This window comes from Mustela putorius, unplaced genomic scaffold (genome assembly GCF_011764305.1).
Source record: "Mustela putorius furo isolate JIRA1106 unplaced genomic scaffold, ASM1176430v1.1 tig00000407_pilon_pilon_pilon, whole genome shotgun sequence".
NCBI lineage: Eukaryota > Metazoa > Chordata > Mammalia > Carnivora > Mustelidae > Mustela > Mustela putorius.
Genome location: NW_025421373.1, coordinates 192,189 through 211,349, shown reverse-complemented (window position 1 = coordinate 211,349; position 19,161 = coordinate 192,189). Strand labels below are relative to the sequence as shown.

At 36.6% G+C, this 19,161-nt stretch overlaps 1 pseudogene; it reads left to right on the top strand.

Annotated features, from left to right (window-relative positions):
- Positions 1 to 213: 213 nt before the first annotated feature.
- LOC106004783 lies at positions 214 to 1,010 on the top strand (annotated as a pseudogene).
- Positions 1,011 to 19,161: the final 18,151 nt, after the last annotated feature.

Here is a 19,161-nt window from a genome sequence, read left to right as displayed (position 1 = left end):
TACATTAACAATGGAAATACAGAAAGGGAAATTGGAGAATCAATTTCATTTACTATAGCACCAAGAACCATAAGATAACTGGGAATAAACCTAATCAAAGAAGTAAAGGATCTATACTTGAGAAACTACAGAACACTCATGAAAGAAATTGAAGACACAAAAAGATGGAAGAGCATTCCATGCTCATGGATTGGAAGAATAAACATTGTCAAAATGTCTATACTGCCCTGGCAGGTGAGGGGCGCGCCGGCTCCTGGGCGGCCTCAGACAGGAGCCGCTACGGTTGTTGGTTGTTTCCCACACAGAGGAGCTCTCTCATGGAGTGACTTCCTGGGTCTTCATGCAGCCACGGAGGATAAACCGTCTGTCTGGGGCTCTTTGAAACAGCGGACCAGGCCTTTGTTAATCAACCTGAGCAAGAGGAGGGTGAAAAAGAACCTGAACAAGCCCCTAGACCTACGGGCAAGGCGTTCCCTGGACCGCTGCCTCAACTTCTCTGTCTGACCTCTTGGAGGCTGAGGCCTTGGCCCCAGAGGGCAGGCCTTAACTCTGGGCCCCAGTCATCGTACACCTCGGTGCCCAGCAGCCTGTCAACAGCGGGGATCTTGCCCAAGAGCAGCAGTAGCTCCTTGAAACAGTCTGAGGAGGACTTGGACTGGAGCCAGGAAGAAGCCAGCTACCTCCGTGTCGTGGAAACAGACTCCAAGGAGGCCTATGCCTCTCCCGCCGAGGACAGGAGGCCTTCTAGCAATGGCATCCTGGATCTGCTGCAGAAGACGCCGGCTGGAGACGAGGCCCTGGAAGAGCCAGAGCTATGTGAAAGTGGCGATCTGAATGCTTCTCTGACATCCCAACAATTTGAAGAACAATCTATGTTTGGGGAAACCAGTGATGGCTTGAGTAACCTGCCCAGTCTTTTTGCCTACCTCCTCACCATTCACCTGAAGGAAGGCCGGAACCTGGTCATCCGGGACAGCTGTGGGCAAAGTGAGAGGGCAACTGTGTCCTAGAAGCTGGCTGGCCTCCCCATCCCCCAATGCAACTGCTGTGCTTGGTTGTCAGGCAACTGTTTACCTTAGAGGTAGAGCGCCCCCCAAGGTTCTGAGCCTTCTTCAGTTGAGACCCAGAGAACACTGGCCTTTGGAGGCAGAGCTAGGGAGCTCTCCACAGCCGTGGATGGCCTCCTGCCTGCCATAGATCCATTTCCACTTGGTTCTAGACCACCTGTGCGGTCCTCCGCTGGTGATTTCTAAACGCTGGAGACACGTTTCAGGTCTCCGTGGATTTCCCTGGGAGATCCTGGTATAAACTGTGATGATACTGGTTTTGCCAGTGAAGAAACAACACATTTTGAGAAGGGTGAAGGTGTCAGGCGAAAGGTGTTTCGCCCACGCTGAAGTCTGTGGGAAAGGCAGTGAGAATATGGAACCGCTGACACAAGCTGATGATGCCCGAGGTCTGCCCGGGGTGGAGGCCAGTCTTCCCACCTTAAAATCCTCGTGCTTATCAGCAATAAATACAAACCACTGTAGGCTGTCTCTTCAGAATACTGGTGACTTTCTGAAAAAGTTACTGAAGGGCCAGCCTCCTAAATCGTCTCAAGAGACTGGTGACAGACCCATCTTCAAAGCCTCAAAGAATGGAGAAGACATTTGGGAGAAAAGCCTGGGTGATCTGAATGAAAACCCTCCTGATCTCTAGAGTCCAGAACGGCTCGCCCAAGAAACTGCGAGATGGAAGCAGAGACTCCAAGAAATGCAGCAGGAGAAAGAAAGGCTTGAACAGTCAAACGCAGGATTCCAACAGGCCCTGAACGAGAAGGTCAGCCAGTTAGTACCGGTGGGTGAAAACTTGCTGAAGACCTTCCCTGGGCCCACTCACCTTGGAGATCATTTGGGTCATGTCAACTGTGAGGTCGAGGAAAAGAGGGAAACAGAAAATGATGATGGCCCCATCCACGGGTCAGAGGGTGATCTGAAGGGTGTCACTGATGATGCTGATTCCAACGTGTCCCTTCAAAGTGCTGAAGCGAAAAAGCAGGAACTAGCCAGACAATTGCAGGAAGGAAAGCAAATGAATGAGGAGCTTATGGGACAAATAACAGATCTTCAAGCCAAGGAGGCCTCTTTGCAGCGTGAAAATTCACAGCTTGAAGAGAAGATTCAGCAGCTGAAACAGAAGCTTCAAACTCTGCCTAAATTATATCAAGAATGTATCAGCCCCATTGAGAGAAAATGGTCTGAGGCAGAAGAGCAGTGTGCAGACATTAAGTGGAATCTTTCCTGCACACGTAGAAACATCAAGGCCATGTCTCAGACTCTAGACTTCTACAAGGAGATCGCTGAAGACACCAGGAGACAATTGGAGGAAAATGCCATGCACTATCAAAAGGGGATCCTCTTCCATGCAAAGAGAGCTCAGGAAAGCTGGATGGCAGCTGTGCTGACCGAGAGAAGCCTCACGGAGCTAAAGAAAGAAAGTGATTACAACAGGCAAATGTTGGCCAAAGCGGAGTCCAACTTCCAGCTTTTCCCAAGTGGCCCTTTTACTCATGCTCCTCCACCAGCTGCCCACAGAGACCCAGTAGTGTCAGAGAACCCCTGGATCATCAGCACCCCCAGGAAGGAGAAGAGCCAGGACTTGAGGGCCCAGGCAGCTGGGCCACACCACCAGAGACCCCTGCGGATTTGACTGAGCTCACCGCAGGCCGGTCCTGAACTCCCACAACCACAGCATAACATCTGCATGTGTTTTCTGTCTTTAAAGTTATTTTGACTTATCTCTTTTTAGTTTAGGTATTATTTAGATAGATATTTAGATAGTTATTTAATTGATAGTACAATTGCTTTTATTCAAGTAGATTTAGCATTATAGTTTTCAGATAGTATTTTTCCATTAAAGTGTCATTTCCTATAATTCTTACAGATGTATTATTTTCACCAGACCCTCTAGAACTAGAAAATATTAAGTTAAATATTTAAGTTAAAGATCTCCAGTTACTTTAACAACTATCAAAATTTGGCATGGATACAAACATTTAAAATAATCAACATTTTTTTAAGAACATTTTTCTATGGCATGAACATTTTTGTGTGCTGTTTTCATACACATAAGCTTGTATTAGACATCTGCACAAGTAAATTAATATGTATCTGAATAAATTTTGATTTGAAAAACTGGGGAAAAGAAAACCCTAAAACAACAATTTCCTATTCCAACTTCATAAAATTTTGATTATCTTAGCAGAGTTTAAAGTTACAATTTTTTCTGCCTTTGTTAACTTTTTAAAACTTTTTTCCTTTTGTTTAAGATATTGTTTGCTAAATGTTTAGACATTTCTCAATTTTATGTAGCGAAAATAAAAGTTTTTCAGAGATGGCAAGCAAACAGGCCTCTCCCATGTGGTTTACAAGGCACTTTCAGTCAGTTTGGCGGTAACAGAGAGTAATAGAATAGTAAAGAAAGCTGCCAATTTTTAAAACAATTTTAAAGAGAGAAAGAAATGATTTTCACACAATTTGTATAATATGCAAAATATACCTAGCTCGTATATACACAAAAGGAGAATTGCCCAATGTATCAGATAGATGCTTGCTCTCTGTTCCTCGGAGCTGTGGAAGCAGAAAGCAAGGCAAAAAGCAGAGGGAGACTCCCAGATGCTAACAACAGGGGGAGCTGTTCCCACTCTTAGGCCTGCGCGGAGGGAGGAGGGGGAAAGTGGTGCCATCAGGGCCCAGGGCAGGCAGATTTAGTTCCAGGCCACCACAATAATGCAAATGTCACCATAAAGCGCATAATTCATTAATTAATATTTTTTATGGAAATCATTTTTTTCACGTTTCCCAGTGCATATAAAGACACTGCAGTCTTGTGAGTGTGCAATAGCATTATCTCTAAACAAATAAAAATTAAGCCTTGTTTAAAAAAAAAATGCCTATACTGTTTAGAGCAATCTATACTTTCAATGCCATTCCCATCAAAATTTCACCGGCATTTTTCAAAGAGCTGGAACAAACAATCTTAAAATTTGTATGGAACCAGAAAAGACCCCGAATTGCTAAGGAAATGTTGAAAGAGAAAAACAAAACTGGAGACATCACGTTGCCTGTTTTTAAGCTTTACTACAAAGCTGTGATCACCAAGACAGCATGGTACTGGCATAAAAACAGACACATAAACTAGTGGAACAGAGTAGAGAGCCCAGATATCGACCCTCAACTTTATGGTTAAATAACCTTCGACAAAGGAAAAATATACAGTGGAAAAAAAGTCTCTTCAATAAATGGTGCTGGGAAAACTGGAAAACTATGTGCAGAAGAATGAAATTCGACTATTCTCTTACACCATACACAAAGATAAACTTGAAATGGATAAAAGACCTCAACTTGAGGCAAGAATCCATCAGAATCCTGGAGGAGAACATAGGCAGTAGCCTCTTTGACATCGGCTACAGAAACTTCTTTCAAGATATGTCTCCAAAGGCAAAGGAAACAAAAGCAAAAATAAACTTTTTAAACTTCATCAAGATCAAAAGCTTCTGCACAGCAAAGGAAACAGTCAACAAAACAAAGAGGCAACCCACGGAATGGGAGAAGATATTCTCAAATGACAGTGCAAACAAAGGGCTAATATCCAAAATCTATAAAGAACTCCTCAAAATCAACACACACAAAACAGATAATCATGTCAAAAAATGGGCGGAAGACACTTCTCCAAAGAAGACATACAAATGGCTAAGAACACATGAAAAAAAATGTTCATCATCATTAGCCATCAGGGAGACTCAAATCAAACCACATTGAGATACTACCTTGCACAAGTTAGAATGGCCAAAATCAATAATACACTAAACAACTTATGTTGGAGAGGATGCAGAGAAAGGGGAACCCTCTTACACTGATGGTGGGAATGCAAGTTGTTGCAGCCACTTTGGAAAACAGTGTGGAAATTCTTTAAGAAATTAAAAATAGAGCTTTCTTGGACCCTGCAATTGCACTATTGGATATTTACCCCAAAGATACAGATGTAGTGAAAAGAAGGGCCATCTGTACCCCAATGTTCACAGCAGCAATGGCCACAGTCACCAAACTGTGGAAAGAACCAAGATGCCCTTCTATAGATGAATGGATAAAGAAAATTTGGTCCATATATACTATGGAGTATTATGCCTCCATCAGAAAGGATGAGTACCCAACTTTTGTATCAACATGGACAGGACTGGAAGAGATTATGCTAAGTGAAATAAGTCAAGCAGAGAGAGTCAATTATCATATGGTTTTGCTTATTTGTGGAGCATAAGGAAATAACATGGAGGACATGGGGAGATGGAGAAGAAAAGTGAACTTAGTGGAATTGGAGGGGGAGACAAACCATGAGAAACTGGACTCTGAGAAACAAACTGAGGGGGGTTTTAGAGGGGAGAGGGGTGGGGGATTGATGAACCTGGTGGTGGGTATTATGGAGGGCATGTATTGCATGGAGCACTAGGCATGGTGCATAAACAATGAATTCTGGAACACTGAAAATAAATAAATAAAAGAAAAAATAAAAATGCTAGAGTTTGCCTAAATAGTGACACAATTCACCTAAGGTTATAAAAAAATGCTAGATTAAAGAAATTATTTTGAGATTTCAGGAATTTTTTAATGATTTTGTGTATTTCCAACTAAATATTTTCAAATGAGATAGCAATTTATGCATGTTCTCCTTTGTATGAACTGAAGGATGTTATCCTAAAACACAGGAGAATATCCAAATAACATACTTCTAGGTTGTTACATATTTTATTTTAGTATATGCATGTTTTTATTTGGAACATATTTTCCCTAAATTTTTGTACCTAATTCGTTTGCCTTTATCATTATTAGTTTGTGATACAAGTGTTTCAATTTTTCTTCAACATTCAATGCAGCACACCCATTTACAATGTTTCTGAACTACTTTGTTACTAAAATGTATCAAAATAGACAAAGGTAGGGGAGCCTGGGTGGCTCCAAGGGTTAAGCGTCTGCCTTTGGCTCAGGTCATGGTCTCAGGGTTCTCAGATCAAGCCCTGCATCAGGCTCTCTGCTCAGCGGGGAGCCTGCTTCCCCTCCTCTCTGCCTACTTGTGATCTCCTTCTGTATGTTAAGTAAAAAAAAAAAAAAAAAAAAATCTTTAAAATAGGCAGAGGCAGATGTCCCTGGAGATTCTGCTCAGAGATCAGCTATGCCTATTATCCAAAATTAAGCTGCAATTTTGGTTTTTAATAGGGGTTATATTACTGGTAATAAAATATCTAGTACTTGAAAACTGTATATATTTATACAAAAAATTGAGACAAAAACTTTAGGATATTGTATTTTAACAACAATTCCTCCCAGAAGGAATAATTCCCTTTATGTAATATTTTCAACCAATTCTTTGATGTCTGTATCAGCTGAATTATGCAGTGAAAAACTCACTGTATATGGTCCAAATTATGGAACGAGCCAAAATGTCCATTGACTGATAAATGTAAATAAGATGTGGGGTATGTATATATATAGACATATATATCTATATATATCTATATGTGTGTGTGTGTGTGTGTGTGTGTGTGTGCATCATGTATGATGGAATAGTACTCAGCCTTTGAAAAGAATGAAATCTTGCCATTTGCAATGATGTAGATGGAGCTAGGGGGTATTATGCTAACTGACATAGGTGAGCCAGAAAAAGAAAAATATGTATGATTTCATTCATATGTGGAAATTAAGGGAAAACATATTCTTGGCAGAATATATGAAAACTAATGTCATTTTAAATGTAAACTTGCAAAGCTAGTCCCATGAAAAATTCTGTATACACTCACTGTGATCCCAAAGTTCTAAAAGGATTATTTACTGTAATTCAGATCTCTTCAAGAAAAAAAAAAGTATGAAGAACTCAATGCATGGTAAGTGATTTTTATGGTAATAATTTTTATGAAGCTAATATATACAAAAACTTCATACTTATATGCAGAAATTGCATCACACTTTAATTTATTCACACCAGGAAACTAAAATCTAAATCAGAAGATAGACTATTACAGCATGAGAATAAAATCTTGCTACTTCTTAAAAAAAGTTTTACTATTATATTAAATAAACCAATAAAATAAATCAAAACACAAGGGAAAAGAATCCAGAAAAGCCTGAAATTTTGGTTATAATGATTCAGTTTTAAGTGTATTGATGGTTTTACTGTAAAAAAAATATTAAAAACTCAGAAAAACTTCTAAATGTATGTTTCCAGAATGAAGTGGCAAGAGAATCTTATGCAGCCAGACAACTTATTACTTTTTTGTATATGGGTGATGCTTATTAGTTTTTATTCTGTGTAAAATTTAGAATTAAATTGTAATGTAAGCAAACAAAAATTTAAAATATATTCTTTTCTCCCTCATAGCCCTTAAATATAAATTAAATGTACAGGAACAGAATAATTTTCTATTTCTTCACTTTATGTGAAAACATGAGGCCAAATGGAGCTGTATTTAACAACATAAATATTATGGTACAGTTTAGCAGACTCAAAAATTGCCAATCTAGGGGCACTTGAGGGTCTCAGTGGGTTAAGCCTCTGCCTTCAGCTCAGGTCATGATCTCAGGTCCTGGGATAGAGCACTGAGGTGGGCTCTCTGTTCAACCGGGAGCCTGTTTCCCCCTCCCTCTCTGCCTGCCTCTCTGCCTCTCTGAGCTTGTGATCTCCCCTCTTTGTCAAATAAATAAAGTCTTTTAAAAAAAAGACACCAATCTCTCTCATGGACCATTCTATTAGGCCTCAACAGTCTGATAAACTAGCATAAACATCCCTTGACATATTTAAGATGCTGATCTTTACACAGTTTCTGGATTAATTAATTCATTCATTAAACTTTCACCTATTGAAAATACAACATCTGGGGCTCCTGGCTGGCTCAGTCAGTAGAACATGCAACTCTTGATCTCATGGTTGTGGGGTTGTGGGTTCAAGCCCCATGCTGGGTGAAAAGATTACTTAAAAAAAAAGATATAGCATCTGTCTCAGTCTCTTTACATTTTGAATGAGAGATAGAGATAATGATATAAACACTTAAAATAAAATGTGTATTTTCAAGGAGTGAAGCTATGTTTGCTATGAAGCAGTATACTTTCAAAGAAGGTTACTCTGACTGCTCAGTGATCTTTATACCATTGTTTCTAAATGGTGATGAGTTCATCAAATGTTCAGAAAAGGAAAGCATTCTGGGCAATGGCAGTTAGCATGGCTGGGACACATGATTGAAACTGTTAGGTGTTTAGAGAGCTTTAAAAGTATACTACTAGTATGCATTGAGCTAAAGGTTAGAAATATTTGAAAAAAACAAACTTGGAATTGCATGTGCTTTTCATATAATTTCTCTACTTGCTTGTTCAACAAGTCTTCATTATGTACCAGCTCTGAGCCAGGAACTGGAAAAGGTTTGGGAAAAGGCTCAAATAATGAACAAAGTGAACACAGATTATTTTCATAGAACGTATAGTCCAATGGATGAAAGAACTAATTAAAAATATATGTTTATAAAAAATAAAAAATTAAAAAAAAATTTTTGTGTAAAATGGAGGACCACTGTGGAAACAGTACCCGGCCTGGTTATTTGTTGCTGCAAAACAAGCTTCTCCAAAGCTTAGTGGTTACAAACAATGTTGCTGTTGTTGTTGTTATTTGCTTATTTGCCAGACTTGATTCAAGTCAGTGGTTCTCTCATGCAATTGCCATTGGATGTTGCTGGAGCTGAGTCATCGGAAGACCCAACTGAGCTGGAAGACCAAATGACTGAGTGGTGGTTGGGCTGATTTGTTGAGAAGCGCACAAAAGTTCAGCCTCTCCATGTAGCTTGGCCTCCTCCCAGTGATGGATGCTTGGAATGAGCATTCCAAGAACCAGGAAGCAGAAACTTTGAGTCAAAGTGGTGTCATGAACTGCTTAGAATTGAAGGGATTAAGAAATATTTACTTTTATAAAGTGATACCTGCTCCATTAATCATATAATTTATTATCCAAATGAGGTTACTTTCGATACTTTTTGATAAGGAAAGAAGGCAACATTTTCTACCCATTTCTAGTTTTCTACCTAATTTATAATCCTTCATGTTACTGACTTCCCTGGCTATCTAGAGTCTGAGTGGTTCTTGGATCTTGTCAGATGTGTCAAGGGCCACAGCAATTCAGGCTAGTATATTGAGAGGCCAAACACAAAATAGATCTTCCCTTAATGCAAGATAGAAGATGTCCTTAACCATATGTAACTGAGTTTTGCTTTAGTCTCAAGCTCTACATACTGAACTTGAAAGGGAGGTGTTACTTATATTGCTTTTAGAATAGGTCCAGAAGAGAGAAGTCCTGTCACTCACCATTTTCCGTTAATAATCTATTTATTGAACATGCATTTTAGTCACTACTAACTGAATACCTGGAAGAAACTGAAAATAAAATTTAAGTGTTTTTAAAACCCATCCAGACTATTTCAATATATCAAAATAATACTTCATTGAAAAAAAAAAGAATAAATTTGAGAAAATGTAAGCCAGACAGGAAGCTGGAAAAACAGGCACAGACTGGGCCATCCTGGGAAATCCAGAATATGGTCACCCCAAAGGATACACCTAGGGTAAAAGAATACACAGAAAAAAAAGCTACTGCAATTTGATGGAGGATACAGAAGGATTTTCTGGCAAGCTAAGAATTTTTAACTCTATCTTCAGGCTATGTACAATTCAAGCATGATAATACAAAATCAAATCAGAATTTCAGAATCAGGGGCGCCTGGGTGGCTCAGTGGGTTAAGCCGCTGCCTTCGGCTCAGGTCATGATCCCAGGGTCCTGGGATCGAGCCCCGCATCGGGCTCTTTGCTCAGCCGGGAGCCTGCTTCCTCCTCTCTCTCTCTCTGCCTGCCTCTCTACCTGCTTGTGATCTCTCTCTGTCAAATAAATAAATAAATAATCTTTAAAAAAAAAAAAGAATTTCAGAATCATAACTATATAAATATAAGGAAGGTATTGGAGTGAGTATATACAGAGTCACAAAAGAATAATGAGGTTGCTATAACTATTTTCAATATTATTAGAAGGAGAGAAAATAAAATTGTAGCTATGGGGATGGATTAATAGAATGTTATTTGACCAAAATCCAGAATGAAGATTAGACAGACATAATTACCAAATCCTAATGTGGTATTATCATATTACCTTTAAAATATTTTAGTTTTTTTTTTTTTAAGATTTTATTTATTTATTTGACACAGAGAGAGAGATCACAAGTAGGCAGAGAGTGAGAGGAGGGAAGCAGGCTCCCCACTGAGCAGAGAGCCCGATGCAGGGCTCGATGCCAAGACTCTGAGACCATGACCTGAGCTGAAGGCAGAGGCTTTAACCCACTGAGCCACCCAGGCGCCCCTAACATATTTTAGTTTTAAGGTGACTTTCAATTTAATGAGTAATAACATTAGAAAAATCCAGCTTTTCTTGATCAGAGAATTAAGATCCAACTTTCTTGCAAAGCCTTTTTATTAACTTAATAATTGAGATAATTGAACAACTAGAATTTTTTTAATCAGTTATTTCTGAAAAGTCAAATATAATAATTTCAGCAAGAAGTTCTAATAGAATACATATATTATGGACAGTTTTGTACCAGAGGGACTATCTAAGATGAGATCACAATAGTGTGCTTCAAGGACTTTCATACAGAAAGCAGCCTAAGAAAAGAAAGATGATGGTTTCTTTCAGCCTAAGAAAGGCTGATGGTTTTACATATTATCTAATGGCAATCATTCTTTTCTTTTTTTTTTCTTTTTTTTTTTTTTTTTAGGTAGGGTGATTTTAATTTACTTATTTTTTTTAACTTGACATTTTTGAGTATTAGATATAAGGAAATCTAAATCTTCCTTTCTTGAAGTTGGTGTACAAATGGACACACATTGTATCTTTACAATCTGTAAGGGAGAGTATACGGTAGTTTGGAGAAAAGCTAAAATAACAAGAATGGGGAGCAAGGAACAGATGTCAAAAAATTTATAAATAATAAAGTCATTATCTTAGAACCTGTATCTATAATTAATTACACCAGGTTGTAATTTGCAGTTTCTCTAATAATTTTGCTATGGGGTATCATAGGCTTTTTACCTATAAGTTCACCTACGTAAAACTGAAATCACGACATTCAGTCCTTATGTCCACTATTCTTTAGCCTAGAATCTGAACCATGTGCACATACTATAAACGGGAATTATCTTCCAGTTCCTCTCCTTAGCTCACATTTCCTTATCCAAGAGAAATCCACTAAATGCTTTCTTTTCCTTTCTGTCTTGATATAAATATATCTATTCATTTTTCTCTAGTTATTCCTATTCATTTTACGAAGCATCTACAATTTCTTGTCTGAATTACAAGTTCTAGCCTCCTTATATGATCACTACTCTCGACATATGTTATCAATGCAAATTTTTTCTTGTCTCTAACTGACTTTAACTTTGGTCTTTCTTAGGTATCACTGCCTATTTAGTATATTGGTCTTTTCTACATATCGCTCCCTATTTGGTAATCTCAAATATAGTGAAAGGCCAGAAAAAAAAATTCTAAATAGAGTACTCTTCTGTTTGCTGAATCAAATTTCTTTACATCCTGCAGAAATGTTTGAGATTTTGATGCAATATTGGGGTTGGCCTCACAGTCTCTTAGAATAGATTCAAAATCCTTACAAAAAATGTCAAGCCCCTACTCTCTGGCTATAAGTTGCTGACTTCAATTTCCTTGTTTATTACTCCAGCTTCCTAGCCTTAATTCAATTGTTCAAATGGGGCAATTCTATTCCTGACTCAGGACATTCACGTGTACTCTCCTCTCTACATGAAAATGAAGTTCTGTACCACCTTTCCATGCCCAGGAAACTATTCACTTGTAGGTCTCAGATTAAATGTCACTTCCTCAGATAATTCTTTTGTCAACTGTTGAACAATTTAGAAAAAACAATAATATTCCCTTAGCAGTCAGTTATGAAATTGAAAAAGTCTGTGACGGAAATAGTAAAATTAAGGAATCAAATTTAGTGACTCTACTAAAAATTTGTTGATGCTTGCCTTTTCTGTTTGGAATAGGGGGCTGTTGTGAGCAAACAGATATTCTTGTCACCTTTTCTTTTTAATGAAGATATACAAAGTTAGTGAAAAATGAGAATGAGGATAACAAGAGTTGAACATAAGGAAGTTCTAGTTCAGATATGGTGGTACCAAGAGTTTAGTGGCTTTGTGACAACTGGTTTGGGAATAGAACTCATTGTTATCCACAGAGTTATGGTGTCAGCGTCACCCAAAGCAGCCATCCTGAGTAAAACTTGGCTTCTAACACCATACAGATGTGTCCTCATTGGCTTTGCTGGTCCCTATGGTGGAGGGTTTGTCAACCAGAGAAGCAGTACGTATACTAACATCATACTGAGGTAAAGTCTAAACTTCCTTCTTTTTCTCTCTATGTAGATACTCAGATGTGTTAATGTGATAGTGAGTGAATATCAAATAGTTGTATATGAATAGCCAAAATCAACCCATAAAATAAATTTTATATTAAAATTTCAAACAATTCTGCAGAATGTAAAAAATTTGATTCAGCAAACAGAAGAGTACTCTATTCAGAATTTTCTTCTGGTTTTTCAGTATGCTTGAGATTACTAAATAGGCATGGCATATAGAAAAGACTGACTGCCTGATATTATTAGTAAATTTTTACAATATTTTCATTATTTATTCTTTATTAGACTAATTTCATTATTTAAATATAGCAGAATGATTCTGATTTTCAAGTTGGACAGGAAATGGATCATTTGTTTAATTAAATATTCATCAAACACTCAACTAATGTAAACTATAGTATGAGCCATGCCTAGGACATAAATCCACAAATGTTTAGAATTTCATAAAATATACAGCAAGCTTATTTTTTTTTAATATTTCAAATGAATTGTAGAAGGGGTTTGCTGAAAAATCGCTGAAATCCAATTACCATGCTTAACAAAAGGAAGTCAATGTAAAAGTGCTTCTGCAAAGACTTCTTATAATATTGTGTTTTACTAGAATTAAAAAGAAGAAAAAATAACACAAACACTTACTATGTTGTATTACCATGAGATACCAAGGAAAATGATAGAATCAATGTCTACCACTTGGTAATTTTTGAATACATACGCAGATCATAGGCCTGATATTTAGGATTGAGGCAGTAAAAAGGACTTGAATTTTCAATCAATACCGAAGGCCTGGATAACTGGATTAGTGAGATACCTTAGAAGTCATGGTAAAGGAACAGTCTGCATAAAAAGGACAGAGACTTCCTCTAACCAAATATGGAAAATTTATTTTGTTTTTTAGTGTGATTGAGTTGGAAACTCATAAGAAATAGAACGTGTGACAGTTTTTAAGGTGACCCCCACATTTCCCACCTCTTCAGAGTCACTAACTTGTATCGTGTACTTCCACATTGGGTGTGATTTGTGATTTTCTTTTAGTCAGCAGAATATGGCAAAGATGGTGAGATGTCATTCTCGGGATGGTGTTACCATACAGGTAGCTGACAACTCATTTGAGAGACTTTCCTTTTAGGATAAATCAAGTGGCTGTCTTGGCAAATCCTATGTGGCAAGGAACTGCACGAAGGCTCTAGAAATGTCACTTTAACATCTGAGGTTGGATTCCAGCCAAAAGCTACCAAGAACCTGAGACCTTCACTCACAGGCCAAAGAGAATGAGTTCTGCCAGCAACTTAGATAGGATTGAAGTGGGTTCTTCCCATGTTGAGCCTCTACATATGAATGCATTCAGGTTGAAACCTTAATGGAAGGCCTCTGAGATCCCCAGTAGACAGAGCACCCCGTTACACTTGCCCAGGCTCTAGACCCACAGAAGACATTTTAAGCCACTGCATCTGTAGCAATCTGTTATATTGTGATAGAAAACTAAAATCATAGAGAAAGAAGGAAAAAGTAAGTCTGAAATCCTTCTGGATGGGTTATCTTGATCATATATAAACTGGAGAAAGACAGTCTGTCCCCGAGGGGAATCTTACATTCCTTTAAGATAGACTACATAGTCAAGAGCGAAAGGTGAATGATCCGTGCCCTGTTAGGACAAGAGCATAAAGCAAACAAGTAGATTTCATCAGCTGGCTCAAGAACCAGCCTGGAGATCAGAGAAAATACAGAGGGCAGTAGGTGGAATTAAAGGTCTGTACCTTCTTCATCTTTATGTGGTTAGTCTCCCTCTTCTAAAATAATTGAATATTTATTTTGATTGCATTGGCATTATATGTCATCACCCTGGATAATATCTGTAAAACCCTTTGATCATCATTGTGTAGTGATTTATGACTAAGGGCTCTTGTGTTACACAGCCTGAATTTGAATCCTAGGTCCTCCATGTTCCAAAATTATAAATGAGCTGACTTTTCTAACCCAACGTGCTTTTTTTTCAACCTATAATACCAACAATCCCTACTACTAAAGGATCTGTTAAGAATTAAGTGAGCTGATAAACATAAAAAAAATAAATAAATAAAACACAGAATGGCTCAGAGATATAGAAGGGAGATAGATCATCTAATTGGCATCGAGACTGGGACACTGAGAAAGACAGATGATGGTATTCATGATTATCCTAGGTTAAATGAGAACTGAGACTGTTCTAGCCAAAAAGATACGTTATATTTACCTATTAAGAGTTATTGCCTGTATTTTATAGTATCAGACTTTATTTCATAATTACATTCAACAAATTGAGGGTTCCTTTGTATCTGACACTGTTATGAGTTAGTGATACAGCAGTCCTCAAAAACACTGGTTTCATCAGTGATAGTTTTCAAAAACTTTACAGATTATTTATAATTGTAATAGTTTTATAAATAAATTACAGAAATTATGAAGTCATTTTCACTTTATCTTTTCTACTCTTTTCTAGTTTTTTAGACAAAAGAGAGAAGTTTTTATTATTTCTTGTAAGGCATTTCTTCCATAGAATTCATATAAGGTATTTAAAGTAATTCGCTTGTTATTAACTATGGCAAGAGAGAATAAGATCTTGAACAATGATAGGAACACAAAACAAAAATTGCACAAATGACAAAAACGAGGTAAAATGAAATTAATAAACTAATTTCATTAACAATTTAAAGCTCCAAGTTTTAATAATCAAGTTTTAATCTGTTTTTAAGTACTAGTGTACCTGGTGTACTATAAGAAATAAAATGTTAATTAAATGAGAAAATGTGTGCATTGTTTCACAAAATAGAACTTCAACAATTATTATATTTTATTTGTTTATTTTTAAGTCATGAAATGTTACAGTATTGATTCCAATGTGTGAATAAAAAAAATCTATCTGAATATTTGAATGAAAGGCAGGTTAGTTATTAATGCTGATAAGATACTGAACCATTCATATGGACATGCATCTAGATTTTTAAAAATATTTTAATTGTAATTAACATAATGAATTTAGATTGCACTAACAACATTTGAATTAGACTGATATAAATATCTGGTAGTCTTGTGAGATTTAAGAATTATAGAACAACATACTCTTTTGTCAAGGTGGGGAATGCAAAAACAAACACAACACAATCTGAATTATTTTATCTGCTTTTTTTTTTTTTTAAAGATTTTTATTTATTTATTTGACAGAGAGAAATCACAAGTAGACGGAGAGGCAGGTAGAGAGAGAGGAAGGGAAGCAGGCTCCCTGCTGAGCAGAGAGCCCGATGCGGGGCTCGATCCCATGACCCTGAGATCATGACCTGAGCCGAAGGCAGCGGCTTAACCCACTGAGCCACCCAGGCGCCCATTATCTGCTTTTTTTAAACAGTTGGTACATTGCACAAATCTCTACTGCTAATCATACAACTGGAAAAACTTTGATAATTTTGAACTTGCAACAGAAATATTTCTTGTGTTAGTCTTGAAGGAAACTTCATAGATAAATAGGAGATGGTAGAAAACGAGAAGCCTAACATTAACTCCAGTCCTTAAATGGCTTGTTCCTAGCCATCTTATATATATCTTAGTTGAGAGGCAGAGAATTACTAGCTCTATGAGAGAAAATGTGTGCACATGTGTGAGTGTGTTTGCTGAGCGAGGAGTATGAAATAGAAGGGTAGAGGGAAGAAACTGAGCCGTAATCTAGAAAAATTATTTATTCTCTTCTTTCTGAAGCCTTATTGTGAGTTTTTAAGCAATGAACTATAACACCCAAGGAATGAACAAGGTAAAAATTAGTATGCAAAAGTCTATGGGATTTTTTCCTTGAGGAAGGTGTAAGTGTCTGGAATCTACCATGACTGTTTTCTTACACTGGCTCCTGCCCATCAAGAATAAAACAAGAACAGTGCCGTTGATTACATTGAAAGTTCTGCAAAAGTTTGGGGCCAGTAGTATTAGGCACTCTTGTCCTAAGATTCTTCAGCTTATAACCCTTATTAGATAAAAACTATGTTCATACCTTATTCTCAAAACTATGTTCATACCTACATTTTCATCAAGAAATATAACACCATTTCATTGTCCGTAATCTATCGAGATCATAAATTTAAGAATTTTCCCTAGGCTGTATTTCTGACTTCCAAGAAGAAATTGGAAAAGTCCTTTACTTCTCTGTGCACTTCAACCACACTATTTGTCAGGAGGAGGAATATTCATCTTTCTCTCCCAGGTACTTGGCTTAATTTATATTAGTACAGAACTTTTCATTTTATATCATATTTCATATAAAAATATCAAGCTTTTATTTCATCTTCATGTACTTCCTGTCAGTTGCTTCCCTGTTTTATTTCATAGTAACATTTTTAGGATCAGTGCCATTGTGATCTCTGAAAAAATAGCTTTCAAGACTGTATATCAATAAAGTACTTTTTTTATTTTGCTTTGCAGCCAGGAAATGGGAATTCATGTATATATTTCAGACATTACATATATTATAACATTTCAGATGTCTCTAAACCTTCTTCAAAAAAAGAGATGAAAAGGTCATATGTAGGTTTAAAAAATATTTTCAAATAACTAAGCTCAAATACCATCGTTTAACATTCCTGCAGATTTTATAATTTTCTTCAACGAACTTCAAAGAACAGTACCTAAGAATATATTCTAGTAAAGATTAATACATTTTTAAATTCCTTGGTGGAATAAATATGATGTATATATTTGTTATTTCATTTTAATCTTGGACAAACTATAAATGATAAAAATTTTGGATACCTCTAGTAGTCCATAATTTGGAAACTAAACTATAAGCAATATGTGCTTCTAAGCCTGAGTAATCACACATTTACAAAACATACAATCCAAAATATCATTTTACCTCAGGTTATAAAAGTATAAATAGGTAAATTTCCTTTCTACCACAAAGACATTTTGTATATTATTTATGTCACAGCATAACACAGTAACAATTTTTGATATTAACATGATAATAGTAGTATTAGTATTAGTATAGATAATAATAATAGTATTAACAACTCAAAAGGTAGACTGTAGATCATAGTATTCATACTTTATTTACCTCCATTAAAGTTAAGACTTTCCATCTAATATTTACAATTCCAAATTGAGGGAGAAATGTATACATTAGGAGTTTAATATACCATGTATTATGTTAATGATAAAGAAGCATGGTTTTCTGTTCATTGTTACATTTCAAAATAGTGCTTATTAAAAACAGAGATAATGACAGTATGATGAAAAACAATGTTTAAACATGATCTAGGTCTAAAACGAATTTCAAATCATAACTAACTAATTATATAGAAGAAAATCACCTTGGCTTCTAGCATCTGGTATATACTATCTAGTATTGATATATTATCTAGTATTGATTATAAGGAAGACTAAATAGATCCAATATCTAAAAAAATTACAAAATGAATTATAGAATATTTTTGACTGGGATAATTAGGCTCACCCTTAGCGGGACTGTAATGCTTCAGTCCTACTGAAAAATTCAGTATTTGCATCCTACGTATAATGATTCATGAACTGAATCCATACTTTTTTGTTTGTTTATTTTAGGTCAAGGGGTCATACATAGGTTGCTCTCTATGAGGCCATTGGTGTGGCTTGAGGACCAGGTGACAATGAAGTACAACTAAGTGTCATGGGATTTTGGACCACTTGTTTATATAATTTGAGGGAGTCTTAGGACCTGCTAGAGCCTTATTTCATACATACCATTTCCAATCAATTATGGAGTACAGAGGCATAACCTGACCTTATGACTTATTGGATCAGATAATACTCAGTTCATTAAGAAGAGTTGAGAGGAAATGCCTTTAACATGGTTACCCTTCATCAGATATTTACACCTTACAAGGACACGATTTGAAACCATTTTTCTTCCAATCCTTAGAGATCAGACTATGAATTTCCTTTTAGGCTTACCAGAGCTTCTATACTACATTTATGACTGTCAAAGCTGTTTGAGCACAATAGGATCAGAGAAGTTATAAGGCATAACTGGTGGAGTGACTTGTACTACAGACTCAATTACCAGCAAGTACTTACGGGTCTGATCCCTGCTTAAAAGCAGTAGCCTATGGACTTTCTAAGGAAGTGGTTCAAAGCAACATGCACATGATAAATGTTACCTCTATAAATCTAAGAGGATCAACAATTATCGAGCTTTTTTCTGAGGTTCTGGATTCCTAAACTTTCTTTGGAATTTTTCCCCACCTTCCGACAGATATATTGCCTTAACAAGTTAATAGACTTTTGCTACTTCTTGCTTACAAGCTCAAATCAGCATGACATCACCATCTGAAAGGAGCAGCATGATATTTTGTGCAATATCAAAAGATCAAGATAACAGTGAACCTTATTATGACAAGGAGTCAGAACAAAATAGCCCTGAGTGTAGACAGTTGTATTGATGTCTTCATAATGTAAGAGTACATAGCTTCTGCTGGAATTTTATATTTGATAAAGGGAAAAAAATAGACATTTCTTTACCAGAAAACAATAGTTTTATTGACTGAGTCCACTAAAGATAAAATAATTAGCACAGCAACTGGAACTGAAGTCAACACATGATAAAAATAACAATTAAGTATGCTCACTTATCAGTATCTGTTTTTCCGTAAAAGTCAAATAGAAAAATTCAGAGAAGT